The sequence below is a fragment of the Melitaea cinxia genome, chromosome Z, assembly GCF_905220565.1.
Source record: "Melitaea cinxia chromosome Z, ilMelCinx1.1, whole genome shotgun sequence".
Classification (NCBI taxonomy): Eukaryota; Metazoa; Arthropoda; class Insecta; order Lepidoptera; family Nymphalidae; genus Melitaea; species Melitaea cinxia.
Window position 1 is genome coordinate 12,639,541 of NC_059424.1, and position 13,980 is coordinate 12,653,520.

The window sequence follows — 13,980 nt, forward strand, 5'->3', positions numbered from 1 at the left end:
GAGTTGTTTGAACAACATCTATACTAATATTATAAAGCTGTAGAGTTTTTGTTTGTTTGTTTGTTTCTTTCTTTGAACACGCTAATCTCGGAAACTACTGGTCCAATTTGAAAAATTCTTTTAGTGTTAGATAGCTCATTTATCGAGGAAGATTATAGGCTATATATCATCACGCTAAGACCAAAAGGAGCGGAGCACCAATAAAGAATGTTTCAAAATCGGGGATTCTTTTTTCCTTTTGAGAGCTTCCGCTGCGTGCGCTGTGAAAACAGTTAAAGTTTCGCAAAAATCATGTACAACAGAATTGATCCTCTTTAAAAGTTCTAAAAAAAGTCCGCGACAGCATATATCTATCTTTTAAGGTTGGCTCACTATAACCTTTTTTATGCTAACCAAGTTCGTTCTAAAATAATGCATTATTTGCGAAGATGTTTTTATAAATATGATATTAATCCTTATCTAATTAAGTACGTTATTCATTACAAGTATTTAAACATTTTTGAATATCATATCAAAAATTGACCGCTCCAGCGGGGTTCGAACCCGCGTCTCCGACGTACCGTGTCGGCGCTCTAGCCAATTAAGCTATGGAACGATACACCCGCTCGAGCGAAATTTTCGATATGATAATTTTTAAATTACGGTTTAAGCGAACCGTGGCGCCGTCTATAGTGAGCTCTTTACAGAAACCCGTAACTATTCAAAGTTTCATATTACAATGAAAATCTTTGACAGGAGACGACACCGTGCTATTTTTAATATCTAAGATTTTTATTTTTGTGTTACCCACATTAGGAAATTCTAAACATTTTTGAATATCATATCAAAAATTGACCGCTCCAGCGGGGTTCGAACCCGCGTCTCCGACGTACCGTGTCGGCGCTCTAGCCAATTAAGCTATGGAACGATACACCCGCTCGAGCGAAATTTTCGATATGATAATTTTTAAATTACGGTTTAAGCGAACCGTGGCGCCGTCTATAGTGAGCTCTTTACAGAAACCCGTAACTATTCAAAGTTTCATATTACAATGAAAATCTTTGACAGGAGACGACACCGTGCTATTTTTAATATCTAAGATTTTTATTTTTGTGTTACCCACATTAGGAAATTCTAAACATTTTTGATTATCATATCAAAAATTGACCGCTCCAGCGGGGTTCGAACCCGCGTCTCCGACGTACCGTGTCGGCGCTCTAGCCAATTAAGCTATGGAACGATACACCCGCTCGAGCGAAATTTTCGATATGATAATTTTTAAATTACGGTTTGTATCGTTCCATAGCTTAATTGGCTAGAGCGCCGACACGGTACGTCGGAGACGCGGGTTCGAACCCCGCTGGAGCGGTCAATTTTTGATATGATATTCAAAAATGTTTAGAATTTCCTAATGTGGGTAACACAAAAATAAAAATCTTAGATACAAGTATTTAATTTAAAACAAAATAGCCTTTTATTTAATTCGATTTTAATGAGTATCTCAGGAGATATCGCAGTTTTAAAATAACATCGCAGCAAAATAATGATCAAGTATTGCGCGCGCCTCTGTTCCACGCGGACGAAGTCGCGCGCAGAAGCTAGTTTGACATACACACCTTGTGCTGGGTTAACAAAAGCATACTGGAAGTTACAACAGTAGAACTTCTGATAGGTGTTTTTTATATATAAATAACTAGCAACCCGCCCCAGCGTATCACAGGTGTTAGAGTATATTATAGGTTGTAGTTACACGACTATACCCGTTGGCGCATATTATAGTGACCCTGCTTTCTGGTCCGAGGGTTGTGGGTTCGATTCCCACCCCGAGTCTGCGTCTAATATAAATATTTATTTATATATGTATTATTTATAACTGTTTAGCAAAAAAAAAAATAGCTTTACCAGTTCGCTGTAACCTATAACACAAGCATTAAGTTGCTTACTTTAGGAACAGACGACCGTGTGTGTAGTGTGTAGATATTTATATATATTTATTTATTAATTAATTTGTGACTATAATTGCTTGTAATGTAAATTTTGTTCTTTATTTAAATGTACAATAAAGTATATTATGATTAATTTATTTAATTTTTGGAAACTCAATAGCATGAATAACAAGACATTAACAATACATGATTTTCCGACGTAAAGAGGCCTTAGTTTGGTGTATCGAGCATTACGTTTATAGACATTGCAATCTACGAGCGCGCGTCGCCCTTAGTTGTGTGATTGACCAATCTGTATACGTGTGAGAGTGAATTGAGATTCACAACTTCGTGCTTACTATTCATTGATATTTATTCGACCTAAACCCCTTTTGGAATTTTTATATTCTTTTCCACTTATTTTTAAATTAAACATCAAAAAATATTTCAAAATAAGTTGTAAACTTCAGTTTTTTTTTTTTTTAATTTATGTAGTTTTGAGCGAACAAAGACGTAAAAAACGACGACGCGTCAGAACAGCTCGTCGTCCGTCAGAACCTCCTCTATTGAAGTCGATTATTGATCATAAGTACTACTGTAGGTATCTAATCTTACAGGAGATCACATGCCAATAATACTTGCTCTGTGTTGAGTAAGGTAGCCATAGCTCCTCAGGCTAAATTTTGTTATACTCGTATTGACGGTGTGTAGGCGTTCTTAGGCTATGGTGACGGCTTAACAAAAGGTATTTAACTATACTTATATCATCTTGGATTGACTGGAAGAAATTTCTTATAGAGATAAGCGTCCTTGTCAATTTTCTTTGTAAACATAATTTGTGGAATTGTTGAGTGCAATAAAGAATAAGTATAATAATACAATACACTTAAAAAAAGGTCGGATCTAAAGCTTGTTTACCACCCTAAGGTATAAAATAAAAATTAATCTGTTCGAATTGTACAATAAACATTGAGATGTTAGTCTACTGAGGAAATGTTCTATTCAAAAGGAAAAAAAAAAACAAACAAAATATAGTAAAATTACATAAACGTATAATATATATTAAGTTCGACGTAAACGTATAATGTATATTAAGTGATCCAATTTGTGTTCCCTAAAAAAAAAAATCGAAAAAGATGCTTAATTTTGTTTTATGTAGGTATGAATATAGTTTCGGACGTTCTTGCAAAGATTAACTTATTAATTGCTGGTAAGGAAATTTTATAAAGTTTACTGATGTAGGACAAAACAGGTAATATCCTAATCAAAATCTGGAGCAGCCCGACTTGTAAAGTACCTCGACCATGCAGAAGATCACAGCTAAATAACAATGCTTTCACCCACTGTGGAATACATCCTGTGATGAGTAAGATGACCAGAGCTCCTGGGAGGATTGGGATTAGGGTAGACAACGAGCTTGCGATGCTTCTGGTGTTGTAGGCGACTTTAAACTACGGTAATCGCTTACCATCAGGTGAGCCATTAGCCATAGGTTATTATGAGCTCTAAATATATACGATATATGTATGTAACTATGTAGGGTAAAGGTGTAGGAGTTGATCCCTTTAGAGTAAATGTTCGTATTTTAGACAAGTTAATATAGATATACGCGCTTAAGTAAGAGTAAATTTGTGCTTCTAATAATTAACACAATCAGAATATGTAATAAATTTAGTATTAATATAGGGTTATGGAAAATAGATGTTTGCCGATTCTCAGACCTATATACTCGATATGTGATATGTATACAAAATTTCATAAAAATCAGTCCAGTTGTTTCCGTTTTCAGAGGAGTATGTATATATCTAGCATTGTGACACGAGAATTTTATATATAAAACGTGAATTATATATATATACTAAACTAACAGTGCCCGCGGCTTCGCCCGCGTTGAAATTAGTGTGTCACAAAGTTTTCCCGGCAAACTTCCAGTGAAAATCTCATCAAAATCGGCTTAGCCGTTCCGTAAACCTTCCTCTTGCCAATGGTGGAGCCTCTCTCTTAACCGCATGAAAAACCGTTCAGTGGATTTTGAGCGAATCGATCACACACACTTTTGGGGACTTTGTTTTATAATACACTAATTGTTGCCCGCGACTACGTCCGCGTGGTTATGAAGATATGCATTACTATTAAGATGTTTAACGCAAATTATTTTTATTGCAGTCACTTGAAATGCTTATCAAACTGATTAACTTTTAAAAGGCACAATTTAGTATAATTTAATAGTTATTTTTATAAAACCTTTTGTTATAAAACCTTAACTGAGGTAGGGCACAGCAGGAATTTCCTGCTCAAAATATGGAACAGCCCGACTGGGGTAGTACCTCGACCTTACAGAAGATCACAGCAAAATAATATTGTTTTCAAGCAGTATTGTGTTCCTGTTGGTGAGTAAGGTGACCAGAGCTCCTGGGGGGATTGGGGATTGGGTCGGCAACGCGCTTGCGATGCTTCTGGTGTTGCAGGTGTCTATAAGCTACGGTAATCGCTTACCATCAGGTGAGCCGTACGATTGTTTGCCGACCTAGTGACATTAAAAAAAAAAAAACCATGTACCTGCCATAAACCTGTATGTTTCATACAAACTATCAACCCCAATTAAACCCCCATAACGGTGAAATATCGTAAAATCCGTTCTTAGCGGACGTCTGCTAACTATGATCTACCTCCCTGCCAAATTTTATCTTTGTTCAACCTGGATGGATAGACCATCCAGCGGTTTTTGAGTTCTCGTGATGAGTGAGTCAGTGACCTTTCTCTTATATATATATATAGATTACTATGACTTATATTATTAGACATTATTATTTAGACACCTCCTCACCAGCTATAGAGCATACATTTTAAATTTCAAGTCTCTTACTTCAAAAACATAGGACTTTCATAGAAACTTCCAACCCCTGTTTTACCCCCTTAAGGGTCGAGTTTTATAAAATCCATTCTTAGCAGTAGTTTACGCCCTATAAGGAGCCTACCTGCTAAATTTCAAGTTTGTAAGTATTATAGTTTCGGAGATTTCGTGATGAGTGAGTCAACCTAACATCCCCCGTTTTAACCCCAAAAGGGAGTTGATTTCTAAAGATAAATTATTTGTACACCTTGTTACCATCTATAAAGCATACATTTTAAATTTCAAGTCTGTTACTTCAAAAATATAGGACTTTCATACAAACTTCCAACCCCCATTTTACCCCCTTAGGGGTTGAATTTCGTAAAATCCGTTCTTAGCGGATATCTATGTCCTATAAGAAGCCTAACTGCCAAATTTCAAGTTTGTAGGTGTTATAGTTTCGGAGATTTCGTGATGAGTGATCTTTCGCTTTTATATATATTATAGATAGATAGATTATAGATAGATTATAGGTATTATAGATAGATGACCCCGCAAACGTTGTTTTGGTATATATGTTATTAACCCCCTTAATCCTCCTCCCCCTTATAACTTAGCACTATGAAAAATGGATGTTAGCCGATTCTCAGACCTAAACGATATGCACACAAAATTTCATAAAAATCGGTAAAACCGTTTCAGAGGAGTATTGTATTTAACATTGTGACACGAGAATTTTAAATATTAGATAAATAGTTATATGGAATTACTAACTGACCCCGCAAACGTTGTTTTGCCATACATATTGTAAGGTTAATTTAATTAATATATAATTCTTAAGTTTTTTTTTAAATATTTTGTAAGCAATGATTAGTCACATTGACTAATCATTGCAAACAAACGAATGTCGGAATCAACTGACAGCAAAGATGTCGACTCACTTTACTTTGTACCGAGCTGTGAGAAGGTTGTGTCGAAATATAATTCTGTTTTATTCCTACAAACTACGTTTTATTTCTGAGATAAGGATTTGACTCCTTTATCTCAGAAGTGGGATATATCAAGGACGCCCACGATTTCGAAGAAATATCGCAGATTAAGAGAAAGTAGCTTACACAAGTGCTATTTTTTTTTCTTTCTACCCTCAATTGAAAATTCGTATTCATTAATTTCGTTTCGAATATGAACGTCTCGAGCAACAATGAAGGTGAAATAAGAAGTCGCCCTCGACGAAGAACACCGACTCTAAAGAAAATACGGCAAAAGCGGCGCCGAAACCGAAGTAGAACTGTGTCGAGCGTACGGAAGCGTCGACGACAGCGGACGGTTAGCCCTTCAAGATCTTGTGACGAAAATGAAGATTCTCTTCGGCGAAGTCGTAATCGCAAAAGAAGGAGTGTTAGCAGCAGAAGACATATACGTGATTTTCGGGAGACCGCCAGTGGAAGGTCACAACATGGCCGCAGAAGACGCAGCAGCAGTGCGCAGCGCAGTAGAAGTCGCAGTAGCAGACCGCGTAGCAGCAGGAGGCGTGGCAGCAGTACGTGCGACAAGCGTGCTAGTAGAACGAGGTCGGTAGCGAGAAATGACTGTAAAACTCCTCCCATTCATGTAAGTAATTCTAATTTTCTCAGTAGTGACACACAAACTTTTCTGAGTACTTTGGTAGAGGCTCTGACTAATAATCGACCGCAGGGTAACAAATTTCCCATGTTGGGTAATGTAATACCTGAGTTTGACCCCATGATTAAGGGTCAAACTATCCACATGTGGATTAATAAGGTGGATGAATGTGCGAGTCTTTATAATTGGGGCGATGACCAAATTATTCATTATGCCTTACCAAAATTGTCAGGTGTTGCTAAAACCTGGTATCAGGCACTCCCCACTATGTCATTTTCGTGGTCGGAATGGAAGGTAAAATTGAAAGATTCCTTTCCTAGCAGTGACGACTATGCCGAATTATTAACAGAAATGCTTTCAAAACGTGTCAGGTTTAACGAATCTTTAGAACTTTATTATTATGAAAAAATTAATTTACTCAACCGCTGTGAAATACAGGGTAAAAGAGCTGTTGATTGTCTGTTGTATGGCATCGATGATGATCCTTAAGGCTAGGTGCAAAAGCGGCGAAATGCCAAGAACCAGAGCAAGTTTTAAAATACTTTCAATCAATAAAACAACAGTCTCGCGAATTAGACAGATTAAAGGTAAATAACGAAAAACGTAATTCTACTAATATAATGTCTAATAATAATTTAAAGAGCATAGCGAGCATTAACGAGTCTAGAATGTCAAAATCACAAAATAAATCGCCAGTCATTTGTTATAACTGCAATGAACCGGGTCACTTTAGTACTAAATGCACAAAAAGGATATTAAAATGTAACGTTTGCAATAGGCTGGGACACTTAACTATAAACTGCCCCAGATTACCGACAGGATCTTTAGATAAAAATGATACAAGTAAGGACAAGGATGTTATGCGTATCGTGACAAATGACCGTAGTGATTCTAAATATTTATTGAATCTTAAAATCAACGGGGGTACAATTCAAGGTTATATTGATCTAGGTAGTCAATGTACGTTGCTCCAATATAGTGAGGCTATTAAAAGGGGTATTACTTGGTCAAATAAGAACTTACCATGTATGAGGGGGATAGGTAATAATATTGTGCAACCATTAGGCGTCACAAATGTAAGCATTGATATTCAAGATCTTATAGAAGACGTCGTGATTTACATTGTTGATGATAATGTTATTAAGTACCCAATCTTAATTGGGCACAGCTTTACTGAAAAGACTGGAATCATTATAACAAAAACTACTGATTCCTTAATATTTTCACGTGACAATTCAACCAAGCTACATTTACGATTATTAAATGACGTCACGGTTCCGTCACTAGGAATGTTTCCGTTACCAGTTTTCTCTAGTGATAATTATTCGGGTGCAGTAGTCGTAAGGGGTTCTTTACGCGGTATACCACAGTCCGAGTTCTATTTGCTTCCTGGCGAGTACGAATTAGTTAACGGAAGGGGTACGTTGCTGGTACAGAATTTTACCAAAAGACCAATTACGTTAAAACACAATGCACTGATCACTCGCGTCGTTTGTACTAAAAATTACTTAAATGTTAATCTATTAAATTTCGATAGTGCCGATACTGCTAGTTCATTTCACTATGGTAAACAGTTAAGTGATACTGAAGTTAAACGATTAAAAGAGTTACTTAAGAAATACGAAACATGTTTTTCGGATAATTTGAATGATTTAGGACTTACTACCATAGTCAAGATGGAAATCGAACTGAATGACAGTCAACCAGTGGTCTATAGGCCATATAGACTATCGTTTCCGGAACGTGAACAGGTTCGGAGTATGGTTAAAGAGATGGTTGAAGCGGATATTGTATGCGAGTCTAACTCACCCTACGCCAGTCCGGTTCTCTTAGTAAAGAAAAAGACTGGTGAAAGTAGACTCTGCATCGATTATCGCGCCTTAAATAATAAAACTCGAAAGGAACACTACCCGATGCCCCTAATAGATGATCAGCTAGATCGATTAGCCGGTAATTCTTTATTTATAAGTTTAGACCTCGCTTCTGGGTATTACCAGATCGCAGTTGATGCAAACTCACAAGATAAGACATCGTTTGTTACACCCGATGGGCAATACCAATTTAAGCGTATGCCCTTCGGATTGGCAAATGCACCCTCGGTTTTTCAACGAGCGATGAATAAAATACTTTCTAGAGTCAATTACACCATCATTTATATGGATGACGTATTAATCCCGGCGCGGTCGTTCAACGAAGGTATTACTCGCTTAGAAGAGGTATTAAGTATTTTGAATGATGCAGGACTTACCTTAAAACTTAAAAAATGTAACTTTTTCTGTACCGAACTAGAATTCTTAGGATTTCACGTTAGTGGTAATGGTATTCGCCCAGGTACACGCAAAACCATGGCCATTAGTAACTTTCCAACCCCAAAAAGTGTTCACGACGTTAGGCGATTTATAGGTCTCGCTAGTTTCTTCCGTAGGTTTGTTAAAGATTTTGCTCTCCTAGCCCGCCCTCTAACAGACCTAATGAGATTAAAATTTGAGTGGAGGTGGACTGAGAGGGAAGAAGAAGCTTTCAAAGTCTTAAAGACAAAATTGATAGAGCGCCCTATTTTAGCCTTATACGATCCAAAATTAGAAACAGAATTGCACACCGATGCTTCTAAAATTGGGGTAGCTGGAATTCTAATGCAAAGGGGTGTTGATGGTTTGCTGAGACCTGTGGCTTATTATAGTCGCAAAACGTCAGCGGATGAACAGAAGTTTCACTCATTTGAGTTAGAAACTTTGGCGGTTATTTCTTCTCTGAGCCGTTTTCGTGTTTATTTGTTGGGTTTGAAGTTCAAGATAGTGACGGACTGTAATGCGCTTCGTACCACTTTAACCAAAAGAGACGTCATACCCCGAATTTCTCGCTGGTGGGTTCAACTTCAGGAGTACGACTGTGAAATTGAGTACAGACCGGGCTCCCGAATGAGCCATGTAGATGCCTTGAGTCGTGGTCCTGTAGCTGAGCCTACTGATGAAATTTCCGAACACGTAATTGATGTTTTACATGTAGATATATGCGATTGGATCGCCACCGTACAGGATGATGATAGTGAGATAAGGCGTATAAAGGACATACTAGAAGATGATAGTACTAAATTTGTTGCGGACGTTCGTAAAAATTATCAGTTAAAAGGTAGTCGCGTATATCGAATTTTAGATGAGGGATTGAGATGGGTGGTTCCAAGGGGCTGTAGGTGGCAGGTGCTGCGCATGAACCACGACGACGTTGGTCATTTCGGCTACGAGAAAACACTAAGCCGATTAAAAGGTGCATTTTGGTTTCCTAAAATGCGTAAATTTACTAAAAAGTACGTGACTTCGTGTCTGGAATGTGCGCATCACAAGGCACCAGGTGGCCCTAAGGAAGGAATGCTTCACCCAATACCAAAATTAGAAAAACCCTTCCATACCATTCACGCGGATCATTTAGGGCCGTTCATTCGTTCAAAAAGGGGAAACATGTACTTGTTAGTTATTATAGATGCATTTACCAAGTTTATTAATATAACTGCTGTTAAGGATACAAAAACTACAACCGCGATGAAGGTATTTAAACAGCACTTTAGTTTTTTTGGCTTACCTTCACGCCTTATAACATATCGCGGTTCTTGCTTCACTAGTGCAAAATTCAAAGATTTTATGGACAAAACTAAAATTAAACATATATTGAATGCCGTAGCGACCCCGAGAGCGAATGGGCAGGTGGAAAGATTTAACCGCACTATCTCAGATGCCTTAAGTACAAAGTGTCATGGAGGTAATGATAGCATATGGGACGAATACATCGGTGATATACAATTAGGAATTAATACAACGGTCAATAAAAGCACGGGTAAAAGTCCCTCTGAGTTATTATTTGGGTGTAAATTAGTTAGTGCCTCAGACAACCTGTTGGTTGACGTGATTGATGAAACATACGAGCGGGTTACTGGCGATGATCTGATGCAGTTGAGATCAGATACTAAAAATAAAATAGAGAAACAACAAGAATACGCTCAAAAGCAATTTAACAAACATAGAAAAAGACAAACTAGTTATAAGGTAGGTGACCTTGTTAGGATTGAAAGAACCGTTATCGATAAAGATCACATAGGAAAATCAAAAAAACTGATCCCTAAATTTCAAGGGCCCTATAGAATTTTAAAAATTTTGCCAAATGATCGGTTTTTAGTTGAAGATACCCCCTTAACGAGAAAAGGGAATAAAAGATATGAAAATGTTATCGCTTTAGACAAAATTCATCCCTGGATGAACTTTACTGGTTATTCCAGTGACACTGAAAGTGAACAGGGTAACAATACCGATGCAACCGATGAGTGAACATAATAATTAATTTTGTATTCATTCGTTATATTAGTTTTTACTCTAATACTTATTTTTGATGAGATGTTAGATTGTGTGTGTTACTGCTGAGAATTACTTTATTAATTAGACTTTATGAGCAATCAGTGCAGATTGAGAATGGCATCGAGTCCGATGTCGCACAGATGATTGCGAGATTATGATCTTTTTTTTATTATTGTAAGCACAGCTAGTTGTCAGAGGTCAGTGCAGATTGAGAATGGCACCATGATGGTGTCGCACAGATGACCGCAGATTGTGACAAACTGTGCAGGATAATAAGATAATAGAAATATAGACTTGATTGTGATTGAGATTGAGATTTGTGATAAGAGAAAGATAAATATTTGTATTTTAAATTATGAACTTCAGACGAGAATTGTACTATGATTAATTATGGTATTTTATTTAAGGTATAGATTTAATTAGTGTATTTTATTTTGTTATTATTACTTTTTTTTCTTTGCTATGCATACTTATATTATTATTATTTGTGTAATTTTTTTTTCTGTTTCTCGCTCTCTTGAGTGATTTTGTTAAATAAAGTGTTGCGAAGGATTATTTAAATTAAAAAGGTATATGATTATTACACGTAAAAGTGAGAGGACTCACTTACAAAGGATGGCCGAGCTGTAAGGTTAATTTAATTAATATATAATTCTTAAGTTTTTTTTTAAATATTTTGTAAGCAATGATTAGTCACATTGACTAATCATTGCAAACAAACGAATGTCGGAATCAACTGACAGCAAAGATGTCGACTCACTTTACTTTGTACCGAGCTGTGAGAAGGTTGTGTCGAAATATAATTCTGTTTTATTCCTACAAACTACGTTTTATTTCTGAGATAAGGATTTGACTCCTTTAATATATTTATAAAATATAACCCCCCCTTATACCTTAGGGGTATGAAAAATAGATGTTGGCCGATTCTCAGAACTACCCGATATGCACAGAGAGTTTCATAAAAATTAGTCCATCCGTTTCAGAGGAGTATTCTAACTAACATTGTGACACGAGTATTTTATATATAAGATATAGAATTATTACTTTTTAAAACCCTAATAAACAATCATCTTGTACTCCCTGATTTCTTAAATATTCCTACTCACACTGATTTCACAATCATTAATATACAAACCTAATTACCTAGAACAAAAGATACATACGCTTGGACTACACCTTGCCTGAGCTTAAAAAATAAATCCAGACAACTGATTTTTTCATTCTCGTCACTTAGTCTTCCATTACAAATTGATGGAGGAGTATCTGGAACTATGTATTAACGAAAAAATATCTAGATATCATTAATAGTTTCGCTGCAATTGAACTTACACTGTGTATTATTATAGTACTTTAATACTTTAGATTATTCTTGGTTTTAATGAGACACACGAGTGAAGCCCTTGCTCTGCGTTTAGTTTTCTTCGCTCGATAATATGAAAGAAGAACATAAACACATAAAAAATTCATACCAATTTACCATTTAAAAACTGATCAGAATGTAAGCAATTATGTGGTGACACACAAATATATCCTATATTGATCCAGTATTGATGTAGTGCGAGCCAAATGAGCTACGAGATAATAGAACATTGGTGAATGGTATTATATAAATGGTGTCAATAAGTTGAAACAATTATAGTATTACACATTTCACAACTTTAGAGACAATTTTGTGTAAAACCTTTAACAAAACGAAGAAAGTATGGCTAAACAGAGATTACTAAACAATAGAAGCAAGTTAATGAAGTTAAACCTTTTTAAGCACGCTTCACTTTAGGAGTAAGTTGATGATTGGTGATGAGGGCGTTACGAAAAGTGTGAACGAGCGAAGCGAACGGAAGTTGAGAGGGAAGTATAAGTTACATGGAGCTAAAAAAGTTGTTTTACTTTAGTCGTGTGGTCTAAAGCACACTAGTTTATATTTTTTATTTTTGATTACGTTATTTAAAACATCCATCTTTTATATAATATTTTCAGCAGGGTTGGAAAAAAGTCTTTTATATTTTATAAAACAAACAGTTCAAAATGTTTGATAAACTAGTGTTTTTTTTTACTTTTTATTTTTTACCCGAACAATAATCCATTTGTAAACTATTTCCTAATTCACATTATTAAAAATTAATTAACAAAACGATAAATATTTACTTTTTGTTGCGTATCAGACACCTCTAATCTAATTATTAAAAATTATAATTAATATATCAATTAATTATTATTAATCAATACAAAACACTTTATTTACATACACCTTCTATGTATGTAGGTAGAAAGAGAGAGAGAGAGCGGGGAATACCCACTAATCCAGTGAATTACTTTCTTTTGACGGCCGACGCCGTGACGACGTGTTTTAAAACAATTTGATAATTAATCATGCCAACCCTGATTTCCAGATGTTTCTACAAAGGATATGTTCCGATATGCACTGCGACCACTTTACAGTGTGACGTCAATTTAGTATACTTACAGTATACTCCGCCATTCCTATATATCCAGTTATACTTGTTAGTATTTAAAACGGAACGCAATTCCGTATACTGTCAGCCGCATTTTTTTGACGCAGCATTCTAATTTCAAATAAGTGTATTAAACAGTTTTACAGCTGATTAAAAAAACTGTTGTTGGAGTACTATCAAATATAAAATATTTTAAATAATAGTAATTGTAAATTGAATTCATAATATAATAAAACTAAGTAGTTTTTCCTAAAAAAGAATGTTTTTCATTGCTCAAATTATATTAACTTTGTGTATTTCGTGTAAGTTAATGTACAGATGTGTAGGGTAAAATTTACCTGTAAAATATACGATGACAAATTTACGTTTTTTCTTTTACACAATCAAAAATTTCCTGCGTAACTTTCAACTCGTATTGAACATTTTTAGCATAGTGTAATATGGTTATTTTTTACAATTCTTCTGCTATTTTATTTATTAAATAAATAAATAAATAAACGCTTCACACTCAACACCCCCCAGTAGGATTTTCTCCTGTATTGGTGTTTCGGACCACGACAAACATCTATATGGCCAATACAATTATCTGTCGCGAGCGGGGATCGAACCCACGACCGCCAGCGTAACAGTGTGACCTGTTACCGCTGCGCCAACGCGTCGTCTATTAATCTAAACTAATTACAGAACTTTATAATTTTGTAATTAAGCTGGAGGTACTGCGACAGTACACTGGCAGTCCATAACAGAACGAATTTTTCTACAGTGATAGCACTGTGCAGTGCTCGCATTGCCTATCGGAACATACGCAAAGCTATAAAATGTAA